Source organism: Panulirus ornatus, chromosome 57, assembly GCF_036320965.1.
Source record: "Panulirus ornatus isolate Po-2019 chromosome 57, ASM3632096v1, whole genome shotgun sequence".
Classification (NCBI taxonomy): Eukaryota; Metazoa; Arthropoda; class Malacostraca; order Decapoda; family Palinuridae; genus Panulirus; species Panulirus ornatus.
The window spans coordinates 129,207-142,916 of record NC_092280.1 but is presented as its reverse complement, the minus strand read 5'-3'; the positions used below and the strand labels follow the sequence as shown (position 1 = coordinate 142,916).

Below are 13,710 nucleotides of genomic sequence, written 5' to 3'. Positions count from 1 at the left end.
GGGAGTCATCTACTGCACTGATGTCATGGATATGTCAGAGGACGACACTGTGAGGGAACTAGCAAACGAGGACGTTATCGCTGCTTGGATCATCACCAGATTTATCAATGGCGAACGGCGTAGAACTCCCCTGATTAACCTAACCTTCGGGAAAGCTCGGCTACTGGACAACATCTCTATTGGTTACTTGCGATGTCAACCTGGTCCCTACCATTCCAAATCCCTTACGGTGCTCTAAATGCCAGAAATTTGGCCGCCTCCTAAAGCGTTGCACTTTTTCTACTTAATATGGGAGGGAAATGTGCTGAGGAGGGTCATACCGCTGATAGGTCATACGGCTAATAGGATGTTGTGTGTTAACTGCGATGGCAACCACCCAGGCTGGGACCGGGCCTGTCCCCGGTTCCAGCTTGAGAAAGACGTCTGTGCAGTCAAGACACAAAATAACATCTCATATGGTGAGGCTAGGAGGGTGAAGGAGTCTTGTGAGACCCCTAAACCTTATGAATACTACGCGTCGGCTTTGAAATGTAAGTCGGTTATGCGAGCAATCTCGACGCAGACTCCTTGTGACACCCCGACCGTCAGTTCCAAATACCCACCTCCATCTAACCCTACACCTATACCTAATCCTCCAACCACAGTCCATAAATCCTATGCCAATACCACTCTCTCTCTCCGTCCTTCGGGAAAGAAAAAGAACAAAAATAACTCGTCTTTAAACCTGACTAAACTTGGAATAAAACAAGGTTGCACGTCATTGTTCCGGTACCTCCAACTAGGAGGCCTGTGGTTCATAGGTCGTCTTCGTTGGAGGACATAGACTTGGTGGATGCCAGACAATCCACATCCAGGGACCATGTATGGTCGCCTTGGGACTCGCCCAAGTCCCGACATAAATGGGCTAAGAAAGCTGGTCGGTTAAATAACTCTTAAACCAACACGTTCAATATCTTTCAGCAGAATTGTAGAGGCATTACGCATGAATAAGCACAACTACAACTGTTGCATACACTCTACAGGCCAGCCGTGATCTGTTTACATGAGAGACTTCTAAACGGCACAGTCGAAGACTGTTCCGTTGTAGATTGCTACAACTCGTATAGAAGAGACGAGAATCGTGGGGTAGCTAGCTACGTACACCAAGGTTTACCTCACACACGAGTGTCACAAAATTCTACTCTAAACGCTGTCGTATGTAGAGTAAAATTTAATGATACATACTTGGCCTTATGTGCGATATATCGCTCCGGTTCCAATGAACTTGATGAATTAAACTGGCTTGTTTATCAATTACCTAAGAGTAAAGCAGTTTCAGGAGATTACAATGTTCATCATCAGTGGGGAAGTGTCCAGGCAGACGCCAGGGGGGAAGAAATGGTTAATTTTATGATCAATGCCAACCTCACTCTTCTGAACGATGGTAGTGGAACTCGTGTAGATGAGCGGACTGGCAATATCTCGGCAATTGATTAATCCTCGTCATCGCCGGATATACTTGATAGATTATTACAAGTAAAACATCTGTTTTAACATTGTCAGTGTATTCGGGGACAACTCGAAAACTATTGACAAATTGATGGTCTTCCACTGACAAACAGAATTAATCCAGATGATGTAAGGTGGTTCGTTTATTGTTCTCTGTGGGGGGGGTTGGCTTCAGTTTGAGGTTCCTCCTCCTACTTGGGCTGGTCGCATGGTGGGTGGACATGTCCACACATTAGACGGTCGAGTCTTGAGGGGAGGTGGTTATTTTCCGGGGCAGCTGCGCCATGGGGTTGAGCCGGCGGACCTCCAAATAAATTATTTTCATCTATGTGCATGACGTGGTGGAGGACTATCTTTAGTCTGTCCTATCTCTTCGCACACTTGGGTAAACTGCAACTGTGGCTGCTGTGCCGACTGGGCTGTTTGCCGCCACCTTGGCTCTATACCCAAAAAAATCTTTTCTTCCCATTATTTTCAATCATAATTTATCTTTATCACAATATCAATTATAATTTTATCTATTTTTTCTGCTATTTTCTATTAGAATAGGCCTTTAGAGGTAACTTTAATCGCATATTGAATAGGGTTGCAGGCCCTAATGATCTTCCTCATAGGTCGATGGCCGTAGAAGCCAACAAACAACAAACGTAGTCTGCCGGCTTCGTGTTCTCCGCTTGGAGTTGATTGCTCCATAAAAAGGTTTTATTTATAGCCAGGTTAATGAGTCATGGGAAACCATTGGCTGTAACCACATATGAATGACTGGTCAACTATATGTGAACATGGTGGAGGTGTGGACAACTCTCTAGTTCCCACTGCAAGAAAATGTAGATTGAAGTCATTCGTCTGAAACTTTGCTTTATATTACGATTCGTTTAGGCGACAGCTTTTAATTGTTCACAGTCTTTTGGAACGTCTGACCCCGCCATATAGGTTATTAGTTATATGGTTGTTTGCCTCAATTAGTAGTTTAGCTCAACATGGGAATAATGACTACCTACGTTTTGTATTCGCAGTATACAAACAATAAGAGACCAGCTTTTGAAGCTCCTTGTGCTGGTAAATGATAACATACAATTGCATCTTGTTTACTCTAAAGTTTCACAGAACAAGAATAGTAAGGATAACATTGCTAGTAAGAGATTTTTGTCCTCGCAGTTGCCACCAATTTTTAGCATATGTTTAAGATGGATGATAATAGATTAACCTATAATGTACCCACGACTTCACATCTATCATGACCAACGCACAAACACTGGTAGATGTTACATACAACATATAATTTAACTTAATGTTAATAGAAAAATATGCCTTAATATGTTCAAGTTGAAATGGAAATTAAGACACCGTTCATTTCCAGAATTCCAGTCAAACAACGGGTTGGATATGATGACCTTCCGACCATCGTCGAGGACCACGTCACCCTCAGGCGCCTGCTGACATCGCTAGAGGAAGAGAGGAAGCCGTCATGACAGCACTCAAGCGTCGAGCCTCAAGGAGGGTGGTCCCTACTTCACGTGTAAGTTTGATAGGGGGGTATAGGATAGCACCTCCTTCACTTGTAAGTTTTGTAGGGGTTAAATCTTCGTCGAGTCGAGGCGTGAACCACCGACATAAATGATTGACATGACGGTATGTGGCAGACTGGGACCCTCCCTCCGACTTATGTCAGGATAGGGAGCATTTGGCTCCTCAGGGAGCGCTATGCTCTCAGGGTATTGTTAGCCGGGAAGCCATAGTTTTGTGTCAGGGAGTGAATTGCCGTACCACCTTAGAGAGAGAGAGAGAGAGAGAGAGAGAGAGAGAGAGAAAGAGTCTGTCTTGGAGTGATCTGCCGAAGTGTATCAGGAAGGAAAGTGCCAATGCGCCAGGATATGAGGTGCAGACGCATGTCAGCTAGTGAGATGGTCGTTTGAAAGTGAACGGCTTTGATGTTAGGGGGCGCGTCGGGCGTTGTTGTTTGTCATTGTTGAGGGGAGAGAGAACCTCTCGTCGTGTGCCAGAGGACAACAGTCAGCCGTGGTAAACTATCATACATCGGGGCATAAGCCCACGACGTGTAGTCGAATCGAAGCCACCGACGTCTGTCACGGAGTGAGTAGCGTTCCTCCACCGTCAGATAGGTAGCCGCCCTTGTGTGCCAAGGAGTTAGTGGGAATAGTGTGTCCTAGAGTGAGGTGCCAACATGTGCTAGAGACGGAGCCAGCCAATCTGTCAGTGTGAGCAGCCATTCTTTGCCACAGTAGTTTGTTAGGAAGTGAGCAGCAGTTTTGTGTTGTCGCCACTGTAGTAGTGTGAGGCAGAAAGCCAGCCTTGTGCATCAGGGAGTTAGTCACGTATTGAGTCTTGGTATGAACTACCCACGTACGTTAGAAACAGAGCTACCGACGTGTTTTTGCCTCTGAAGCGTGTGTGTTAGGCAGGAAGTAATGATAACGGAGTTAGGCAATGTAGTGTATCTTGGAGTGAGATACCGATGTGTATCAGGCACGATGTTACTGACGTCTGTCAGGGAGCAAGCAGTGTTTTTAGTGTGTCAGGTAGGAAGCTATACCTTTGTGTGTCAGAGAGAGAGAGAGAGAATCGAATTTGGTCTGCCATGAAGTGAGCTACCGATACACGTGTGTTAGAGACGAAGCTCATCGATGACTGTTGGAGAGTGAGCAAAGTTTTTGAGTTCGTCGAAGTAATGTGTAGTGAAGTAAGCTGCCGACGTGTATCAGAGACTGAGCCACTAACGCCTGTCGAGAGTGAGTAACGCTTACTTTTTATCTTTATAGTGTGTCAGGTAGGAATCCGCAATATGTGTGTGTAAACGAATTAGTCGAAGTAGATTGTCGAGAAATGAACCAACGAAGCCAAACTAAAGCGTCCCTTAAGGACAATTGATCCAGCTATTGCCAGACGATTATTTTCAACTTGGTTTATGGGTTGTGAAAGTAAAGATTTACATTCAGACTTATATTCAGGCTAACGCTAGACGGTTTTATTTAGGTTTTGTGGGGCACATAGATCATCAGAGTAGAGTTCTAACTTGAGAATTTTCTTCTGGACTAACACTTGTGCGGGCTTCATGGGTCATCAAAATAAAGCTGCGCATTGGTAACTTTACTCTGGCTTAGCCAGACGATTTTATTTAGCTGTTGAAGGCACCACAGGTAATCAAAGTAAAGCTTTACTCTGAGTTTATGCTGACTAATGCCAAAAGATATTTTGCAGCTCTATCGAGCTCCAAGGGTAATCAAAATAGGCTTCACTTAGGGAATTATATATTTTTGGTCGATGACTGGCGATTATATTTAGCTTCTAGAGAGCGATATGAGCTTTAGGTATTAGGCAGAATGTTGTTTGTTAGGGAGCGAGTTGCCGGAGTCTCCCAGAGGGAGAGCCACTGCAGGGAGTAAAGCACCGACGCGTGGTGGTGGCTGACACCCTACTGTCAGAGCGAATTGTCTTTATGTGTTGGGCGTAGTCGTCAGTCTTGGAGTGGAGTGTGCTGACATTCTATATCAGGAGGAGATTGGCCAACATGCTCCAGGATATGAGATGCTGACGTATGTCAGCTGGTTAGACGTCATTGGAAAAAGCGGCTTTGATGCTTCAGGGAGTGAGCCGTTCTTGTTTAACAGGAAGCGAATACATTGTGTGTGTCAGAGAACAGGCCATCGTAGTGCACTGTCATACATTAGGACGTATAATGTATATATTCGTTAATATGATGCTTTGATTAGGGCATTCAGATGACCCGTCTGCCTGGGACACTCCACAAAAAAGTAAATCAATCAGGACAGTTGGCATACGTGGCTTGGAAATTTCCGTCGACGAAGGTTGTTTCAGGAAATACCATATTAAAAGTAGGACGAGTATATTGCTCACGTTATAGTGTGGTACGTTTACTCTCTTCTGTTGATTCTGTGTCCACCTCTCATTCCACGTTAGGGAAGTACTCTAAGAACATATGTGGTTATTGAAAACCATCGACGCAATGCCACTTTCTATGGTGAGTGTGGTAAATGGTGAAGTAAATTGTTAGTCCTGGCTACGGCCGTCCTGGTAGATGTTCTATCTATAATCGTAATAAAAATGTCGTTGAATTTCCATCATCAAGGACAAAATGTGTTCTTAAGATCATATTTTTTTTTTTAGTCGTGGTTGACCAAGAAAGACAAACAAGTAAAACATTGTTTAGAAATTGACTGATGTCAGAAGAGTCGGAATACATTATAAACGTGGACGATGTCTGAATCCGAATTGCTACATTGGCACTGACATGGACGGACTCACGTTTACAATATATACATATATTCTGTATTATGCAACAAAAATAATTTTCCTGCATAGATTTTTTAGTAACGTGCATGTAGCACGAATACATGGAATATTAGTAAGTATAGTAAAAAACGAACGTTACAAAATGATAAAAGGCCATGCAAGTCATTTCACTGGATTGAGACAACGCTTTGCGATACGATGAAGCCCTGCTTCTGCTTCGAGATGGCGGACGAGCGCGTTTATTGCGGAATCGAAGATTATTATGTTTCTGGGTCATTCGTTCATTTCCTGGGTTGTTGTGGTGAGTGACAGTATCACGTAAAGGGTTCCGGCAAGTGTAGTGGTGGAGGAGGTTTCAGGGTACTAGAGAAGAGGTAAGAATCTGGTCACTGAGACACTCGGGTAAAACTCAATTTGCTGACACAAGTCTTGTGGTGGTGGAAAGGTGAGGATATGTGACCACAGGTGACTTGTTGCCAGCTCGGTAGTTGCCAGGTGGCTTCGTGCTCCCGGCTTGGAGTTGACTGATTTCTGCATAAACAAAGGTCTCATTTCTAGTCAGGTAAGAGTAACATTTGTAGATTTATGGTCGTAACCAATGTAGAGTGAGTGTGAACTATAGTTAGGTGTACTTAATGTAATTACAACTGCTAGAAAATGTAGAGAACAGTGAACTCGGTAGACAGAGACTTCGAAGTATATTGCTATTCACTCAGGTGACAGCTTATGATTGTTCATCCTGGAACGTGTAACCCGCCATGGACGTTGCTACAGTTAACATGTTTTGGTAAATTGATAGTTTAGCTCATCCGAATGACGTTCTTTGTTTTGGATTTGCAAAATACAAACAGTAACAGACCACCGGGTCCTTTTGAAGTTTCGTGTTGCCAGTGAAAGAAATTAGAAATTGTGGTAAGAGTTCGCCCCACTGCTTAACCTCCCCTATACGTGGTCATTTCATCCGTTCTCACACCAGCAGACCACAATAATAATGGCACATTTCCATTATGATTATCTGTTTCTTGGGAGGTTAGGTAAGATTTTCATAGGCTACGGTCGGGTGGACGGGGAGGTACTGCACTGGGTCAAGGTGAGGTAAGCTAGAATAGGCAGGTGAGTGGTGGCTACCAAACTGGATCATTGTGAGGTAGGTTTAGGTTCGGTCAGCCGCGAAGCGGTGGTTACTATACTGGCTCGCGGTGAGGTAGCCCAGAAATGGCAGGTGAGTGGTGGTTTCTCTATTGAGTTATGGTGATGTGGGTTGGGTCGGCTGGCCGGGGTAAAGGTAGCTCGTCAACTGGACCGCATCGAGGTAGGCTAGGGTGAATCGGAGAGATGAGAGGTTGGTGCTCAGAGGTCGCATGATCACTCTCCTTGATAATGTGTTCTCCATACTGGGCATCGCACATGTTGTCCTGTCCTCTAACACCATGAAGTGGAATAGAAGAAGGTTGGAGAGCGGTAACCTTAACGACTTAATGTAAATTATAAGAGTGTGTGAAAAGGAGTGGACAACAGTCAGCCGTGGTAAACTATCGTACGTCGGGGCATAAGCCCACGACGTGTGGTCGAATAGAAGCCACTGGCGTCTGTCACGGAGTGAGTAGCGTTCCTCCACCGTCAGATAGATAGCCGCCCTTGTGTGCCAGGGAGTTAGTGGGAATAGTGTGTCCTAGAGTGAGGTGCCAACATGTGCTAGAGACGGAGCCAGACAATCTGTCAGTGTGAGCAGCCATTCTTTGCCATGGTAGTTTGTCAGGAAGTGAGCAGCAGTTTTGTGTTGTCGCCACTGTAGTAGTGTGAGGCAGAAAGCCAGTCTTGTGCATCAGGGAGTTGGTCATATATTGTCATGGTGTGAACTACCCACGTACGTTAGAAACAGAGCTGCCGACTTGTTTTTGCCTCTGAAGCGTGTGTGTCAGGCAGGAAGTAATGATAACGGAGTTAGGCAATGTAGTGAATCCTGGATTGAGATACCGATGTGTAACAGACACGATGCCACTGACGTCTGTCAGGGAGCGAGCAGTGTTTTTAGTGTCAGGTAGGAAGCCATACCTATGTGTGTCAGAGAGAAAGAGAATCGAATTTGGTCTGCCATGAAGTGAGCTACCGACACACGTGTGTTAGAGACGAAGCTCATTGATGAATGTTGGAGAGTGAGCAAAGTTTTTGAGTTCGTCGAAGTAATGTGTGGTGAAGTAAGCTACCGACGTGTATCAGAGACTGAGCCACCGACGCCTGTCGAGAGTGAGTAACGCTTCCTTTTCACCTTTATAGTGTGTCGGGTAGGAATCCGCAATGTGTGTGTGTAAACGAATTAGTCGAAGTAGATTGTCGAGAAATGAACCAACGACGCCAAACTAAAGCGTTCCTTTAGGACATTTGATCCAGCTAATGCCAGACGATTATTTTCAACTTGCTTGGTTTATGGGTTGTGAAAGTAAAGATTTACATTCAGACTTATATTCGGGCTAACGCTAGACTGTTTTATATAGGTTTTGTGGGGCACATAGGTCATCAGAGTAGTTTTACCTTGAGAATTTTCTTCTGGCCTAAAAATTGTGCGGGCTTCATGGGGCATCAAAATAAAGCTGCACATTGGTAACTTTACTCTGGCTTAGCCAGACGATTTTATTTAGCTGTTGAGGGCACCACAGGTAATCAAAGCAGAGCTTTACTCTTGAGTTTATGCTGACCAGTGCCAAACGATATTTTGTAAGTCTATCGAGCTCCAAGGGTCATCAAAATAGGCTTCACTTAGGGAATTATATATTTTTGGTCGATGACTGGCGATTATATTTAGCTTTTAGAGAGTGATATGAGCTTTAGGTATTAGGCAGAATGTTGTTTGTTAGGGAGCAAGTTGCCGGAGTCTCCCAGAGGGAGAGCCACTGCAGGGAGTAAAGCACCGATGCTTGGCGGTGGCTGACATCCTACTGTCATAGTGAATTGCCTGCATGTGTTGGGCGTAGTCGTCAGTCTTGGAGTGTGCTGACGTCCTGTATCAGGAGGAAATAGGCCAACACGCTCCAGGATATGAGATGCTGACGTATGTCATCTGGTGAGACGTCATAGGAAAACACTGCTTTGATGCTTCAGGGAGTGAGCCGTTCTTGTTTAGCAGGGAGCGAATACCTTATGTGTGTCAAAGAACAGGCCATCGTAGTGCAATATCGTACATTTGGACGTATATGTATATACTCAATAAGATGTTTTGATTTGGGCATTCAGATGACCCTTCTCCCTCGGACACTCCACAAAAAAGTAAATCAGGACAGTTGGCATACGTGGCTTGGAAATTTCCGTCGACAAAGGTTATTTCAGGAAATACCACATGGAAAGCAGGACGAGAATATTGTTCAGGTTTTAGTGTGGTATGTTTACACTCTTCTATTGATTGTGTCCACCTCTCATTGCACGTTAGGGAAGTACTCTAAGAACATAATGTGGATATTGAAAACTATCGACGCAATTCCCCCTTCTATGGTGAGTGTGGTAAACGGTGAAATAGGTTGTTAGTCCTGGCTACGGCAGTCCTGGCAGATGTTCTATCTATAATCGTGATAAAAATGTTGAATTTCCATCATCAAGGACAAAATGTGTTCTTAAGATCATATTATTTTTTCAGTCGTGGTTGACCATAGAAAGACAAACAAGTAAAACATTTAGAAATTCACTGATGTCAGAAGAGTTGGAATACATTATGTACGTGGACGATGTCTGAATCCGAATTGTTACATTGGCACTGACATGGGCGGACTCACGTTTACAATATACATTACTATTAACAAAAATAATTTTCCTGCATAGATTTTTTAGTAACATGTGCATGTAGTACAATTACATGGAATATTAGTAAGTGTATAGTCAAAAGCGAACGTTACAAAATGATAAAAGGCCATGCAAGTCATTTCACTGGATTGAGACGACGCTTTGCGATACGATGAAGCCCTGCTTCTCCCTCGAGATGGCGGACGAGCGCGTTTATTGCGGAATCGAAGATTATTATGTTTCTGGTTCATACGTCCACTTCCTGGGTTGTTGTGGTGAATGACAGTATCGCGTTAAGGGTTCCGGCAAGTGTAGTGGTGGAGGAGGTTTCAGGGTACTAGAGAAGAGGTAAGAATCTGGTCACTAAGACGCTCGGGTAAAACTCAATTTGCTGACACAAGTCTTGTGGTGGTGGAAAGGTGAGGATATGTGACCACAGGTGACTGGTCTCCAGTCCGGTAGCTGCCAGCTGGCTTCGTGCTCCCGGCTTGGAGTTGACCGACTTCTGCATAAACAAAGGTCTTATTTCTAGTCAGGTAAGAGTAACATTTGTAGATTTATGGTTGTAACCAATGTAGAGTGAGTGGTGAACTATAGTTAGGTGTACTTAATGTAATTACAACTGCTAGAAAATGTAGAGAACAATGAACTCGGTAGACAGAGACTTCGAAGTATATTGCTATTCACTCAGTGACAGCTTATGATTGTTCATCCTGGAATATGTAACCCGTCATGGACGTTATTACAATTAACATGGTTTTGGCAAATTGATAGTTTAGCTCATCCGAATGACGTTCTTTGTTTTGGATTTGCAAAATACAAATAGTAACAGACCACCGGGTCCTTTTGAAGTTTCGTGTTGCCAGGGAAAGAAATTAGAAATTGTGGTAAGAATTCGCCCCACTGCCTAACCTCCCCTATACGTGGTCACTTCATCCGTTCTCACACCAGCAGACCACAATAATAATGGCACATTTCCATTATAATTATCTGATTCTTCGGAGCTTAGGTAAGATTTTCATAGGCTACGGTCGGGTGGGCTGGGAGGTACTGCACTGGGTCAAGTTGAGGTAGGCTAGAATAGGCGGGTGAGTGGTGGCTACCATACTGGATCATTGTGAGGTAGGTTTAGGTTCGGTCAGCCGCGAAGCGGTGGTTACTATACTGGCTCGCGGTGAGGTAGCCCAGAAATGGCAGGTGAGTGGTGGCTTCTGTACTGAGTTATGGTGAGATAGGTTGGGTCGGCTGGCCGGGGAACGGTAGCTCATCTACTGGACCGCGGCGAGGTAGGCTAGGGTGAATCGGAGAGATGAGAGGTTGGTGCTCAGAGGTCGCATGATCACTCTCCTTGATATTGTGTTCTCCATACTGGGCATCGCACATGAAGTTGTCCTGTTCTCCAACACCATGAAGTGGAATAGAAGGTTGGAGAGCGGTAACCTTAACTACTTAATGTAAGTTATAAGAGTGTGTGAAAAGGAGTGGAACATGGCAGCAATGGTGAATGATGTATAGAGAATGAAATACCTGCATCGGAGTTTATTATCAGCCAAATCCGAAGTGTCTGTTCGCGGGTAACTATATATGGGTATGCGTAAGTTTTGATAACAATATAGTAGGCAATATATTTGAAAATATTTGTCATTATTGTAACCTCATTTTCATATTAGATGTATTACGTAGATTATAAGTTATGAAATTAGGCTTATAACTATCTAAACTTGATAATTGAAATTTAGATTTTCAATTCGGGGAACTGAGTGTCCATTCTTTGTGAACATGGTTGTGTTTTATTGTTGGCAGAGAAAACATGAGCGGCAGAGGCAACCCCCTCCAGCGAACGTGATGGGCATAAGACGTTTTTCCGTTGAGCCGCAGGTGAATTTTGTACGACAAAGGAACACACCACAGAACTCCCGCGAGGAATGAACGCCTGAGGGAACAGCACATTCTGAGTGAAACAGAATCTGGTCTGAAGCAGTGTTGACAGAGGAGATGTGTATATCCAACTCTCATGGTAAGATCACTGCTGGAGGAGGAACTGTAACCGATATAACGTTGAGAACTTGTTGTTCAAAGACTTAGAACGGCATAGTTATAGTAACCAGAAATTCATGTTGGTAACCAAAAGTTAATGATACTGTTTATAAACCACTATTGATATAAATCTTGCCGAATCACTCCAATAAGCGTTAAAATCATAATGTTTCGCAGGCACATATGACCGAGCCAGCATGAGCGAGGAGGCCCGTTCATATCACTTTACATGTTTCATGTAGAGGAGAGTGATATTACATGGCCTGGGTGACGTTTTCCACATTGGAGGTTGCTTTATTGTAACGACTGTTGCAGTAAGTGCTGGAGGAACGTTTCTACCGTCTCTGCGGGCGAGGAGTTTACCTCTCCATGCCGGGCCTGTCATTTCTATTAACGATAGGTGCCACGTCCACACTGCTCGTGCCGTTCAACCCTGGTACTTAGGAACAAGACACCCTGCAGCCCCTGGACAAGCCAGCAATGAACAGACCAAATTATCATTGAACATGTTTGGACAAAAATGGTGTACACCTGGCAACCAGGAGACAAGATGACTAGCCATCAAATACTGAACCACGTCCACGCCTTTCGGGAACTCTGTAGGCTGGGCGGTGTATTAAACTGTACCTAAAAATTGGGTTTCATTTGTCTTTATAAATTGATTGGTTTGTTATTGCTTAATACATATGTGTCAATAATAAGCATAAGACAATGTATACTTTTACGATATGTAGAGGAAAATGTATTTGTTTATGATTTATTCACGTTATGAGGGTTGTTCATGTCACCAATATATTCTGTTTTGTCTTTCCAGCTGTAAAGAACGATTAACGTTTGATAACGATTGCAATAAGATATTTGAATGGTTGATTGTGTTTGATTATGTATATTGTTTACATGATGTATAGAATGTCGAACCTCACACAACAAAGCATCAGTGTGATACGAAAGAAGAGTCGTCAGTGAAGAGAGAAGTTAATTTCAGTATCGGCCAACTTTACCGCTGACGAATGATAGTGTATCAATATCCTGCTTACGAGGACAGGCAGGAGTGTTCATGCAGATATCGTATTATAACGGGGAAATCCTGTGGCATAATTGTAACCTATTTGCAGAATTGATATCACCAGTGTTCAGTTAAAAATATATCTTGCTGCTCAGATACTTGACCGTACTACTGCAGCACTTGGTTCAGTGGTTTGCATTAACCACTTGCAACCTTCACCTACCTCAGCTTTATAGATATCACACCCTCTCCAGCTGAAATGTCCGAGGTACATTTTGATTGATATGTCACAAGTCGATCATCGTAGTTGATGGTTTGGAAATTAGATTTTTTTTTTATCCATGAAGGATAATGACACTATAATTGTATACATTTTTATTTTATTTGCTTTGTTGCTGTCTCCCGCGTTAGCGAGGTAGCGCAAGGAAACAGACGAAAGAATGGCCCAACCCACCCATATATGTATATACATACACGTCCACACACGCAAATATACATACCTATACATCTCAACGTATACATATATATATACACAGACATATACATATATACACATGTACATGATTCATACTGTCGGCTTTTATTAATTTTTATCGCTACTCGCCACACATGAAATAACAACCCCCTCATATGTGCGAGGTAGCGCTAGGAAAAGGAACAAAGGCCCCAGTCTCTAGCTGTCATGTAATAATGCACCGAAACCACAGCTCCCTTTCCATATCCAGGCCCCACAGAACTTTCCATGGTTTACCCCAGATGCTTCACATCCCCTGGTTCAATCCATTGACAGCACGTCGACCCCGATATACCACATCGTTCCAATTCAATGTATTCCTTGCACGCCTTTCACCCTCCTGCATGTTCAGGCCCGATCACTCAAAATCTTTTTCACTCCATCTTTCCACCTCCAATTTGGTCTCCCACTTCTCCTCGTTCCCTCCACCTCCGACACATATATCCTCTTGGTTAATCTTTCCTCACTCATTCTCTCCATGTGACCAAACCATTTCAAAACACCCTCTTCTGCTCTCTCAACCACGCTCTTTTTATTGCCACACATCTCTTACCCTATTATTACTTACTCGATCAAACCCCCTCACACCACATATTGTCCTCAAACATCTCATTTTCAGCAC

At 43.7% G+C, this 13,710-nt stretch overlaps 1 long non-coding RNA gene across 6 annotated transcripts; it reads left to right on the top strand.

The window, feature by feature from the left end:
- Positions 1–1,726: 1,726 nt before the first annotated feature.
- On the top strand, positions 1,727–12,436 carry LOC139766084 (uncharacterized). Of its 6 annotated transcripts, XR_011716786.1 has the most exons (4): positions 1,727–1,873; positions 2,849–3,007; positions 11,335–11,548; positions 11,746–12,436. It is a non-coding gene; the product is annotated as an uncharacterized lncRNA (long non-coding RNA). The 6 variants fall into 6 exon arrangements; XR_011716789.1 differs by lacking the exons at positions 1,727–1,873; positions 2,849–3,007 and adding an exon at positions 3,321–3,582; XR_011716788.1 differs by lacking the exons at positions 1,727–1,873; positions 2,849–3,007 and adding an exon at positions 6,052–6,134.
- The last annotated feature ends 1,274 nt before the right edge of the window (positions 12,437–13,710 follow it).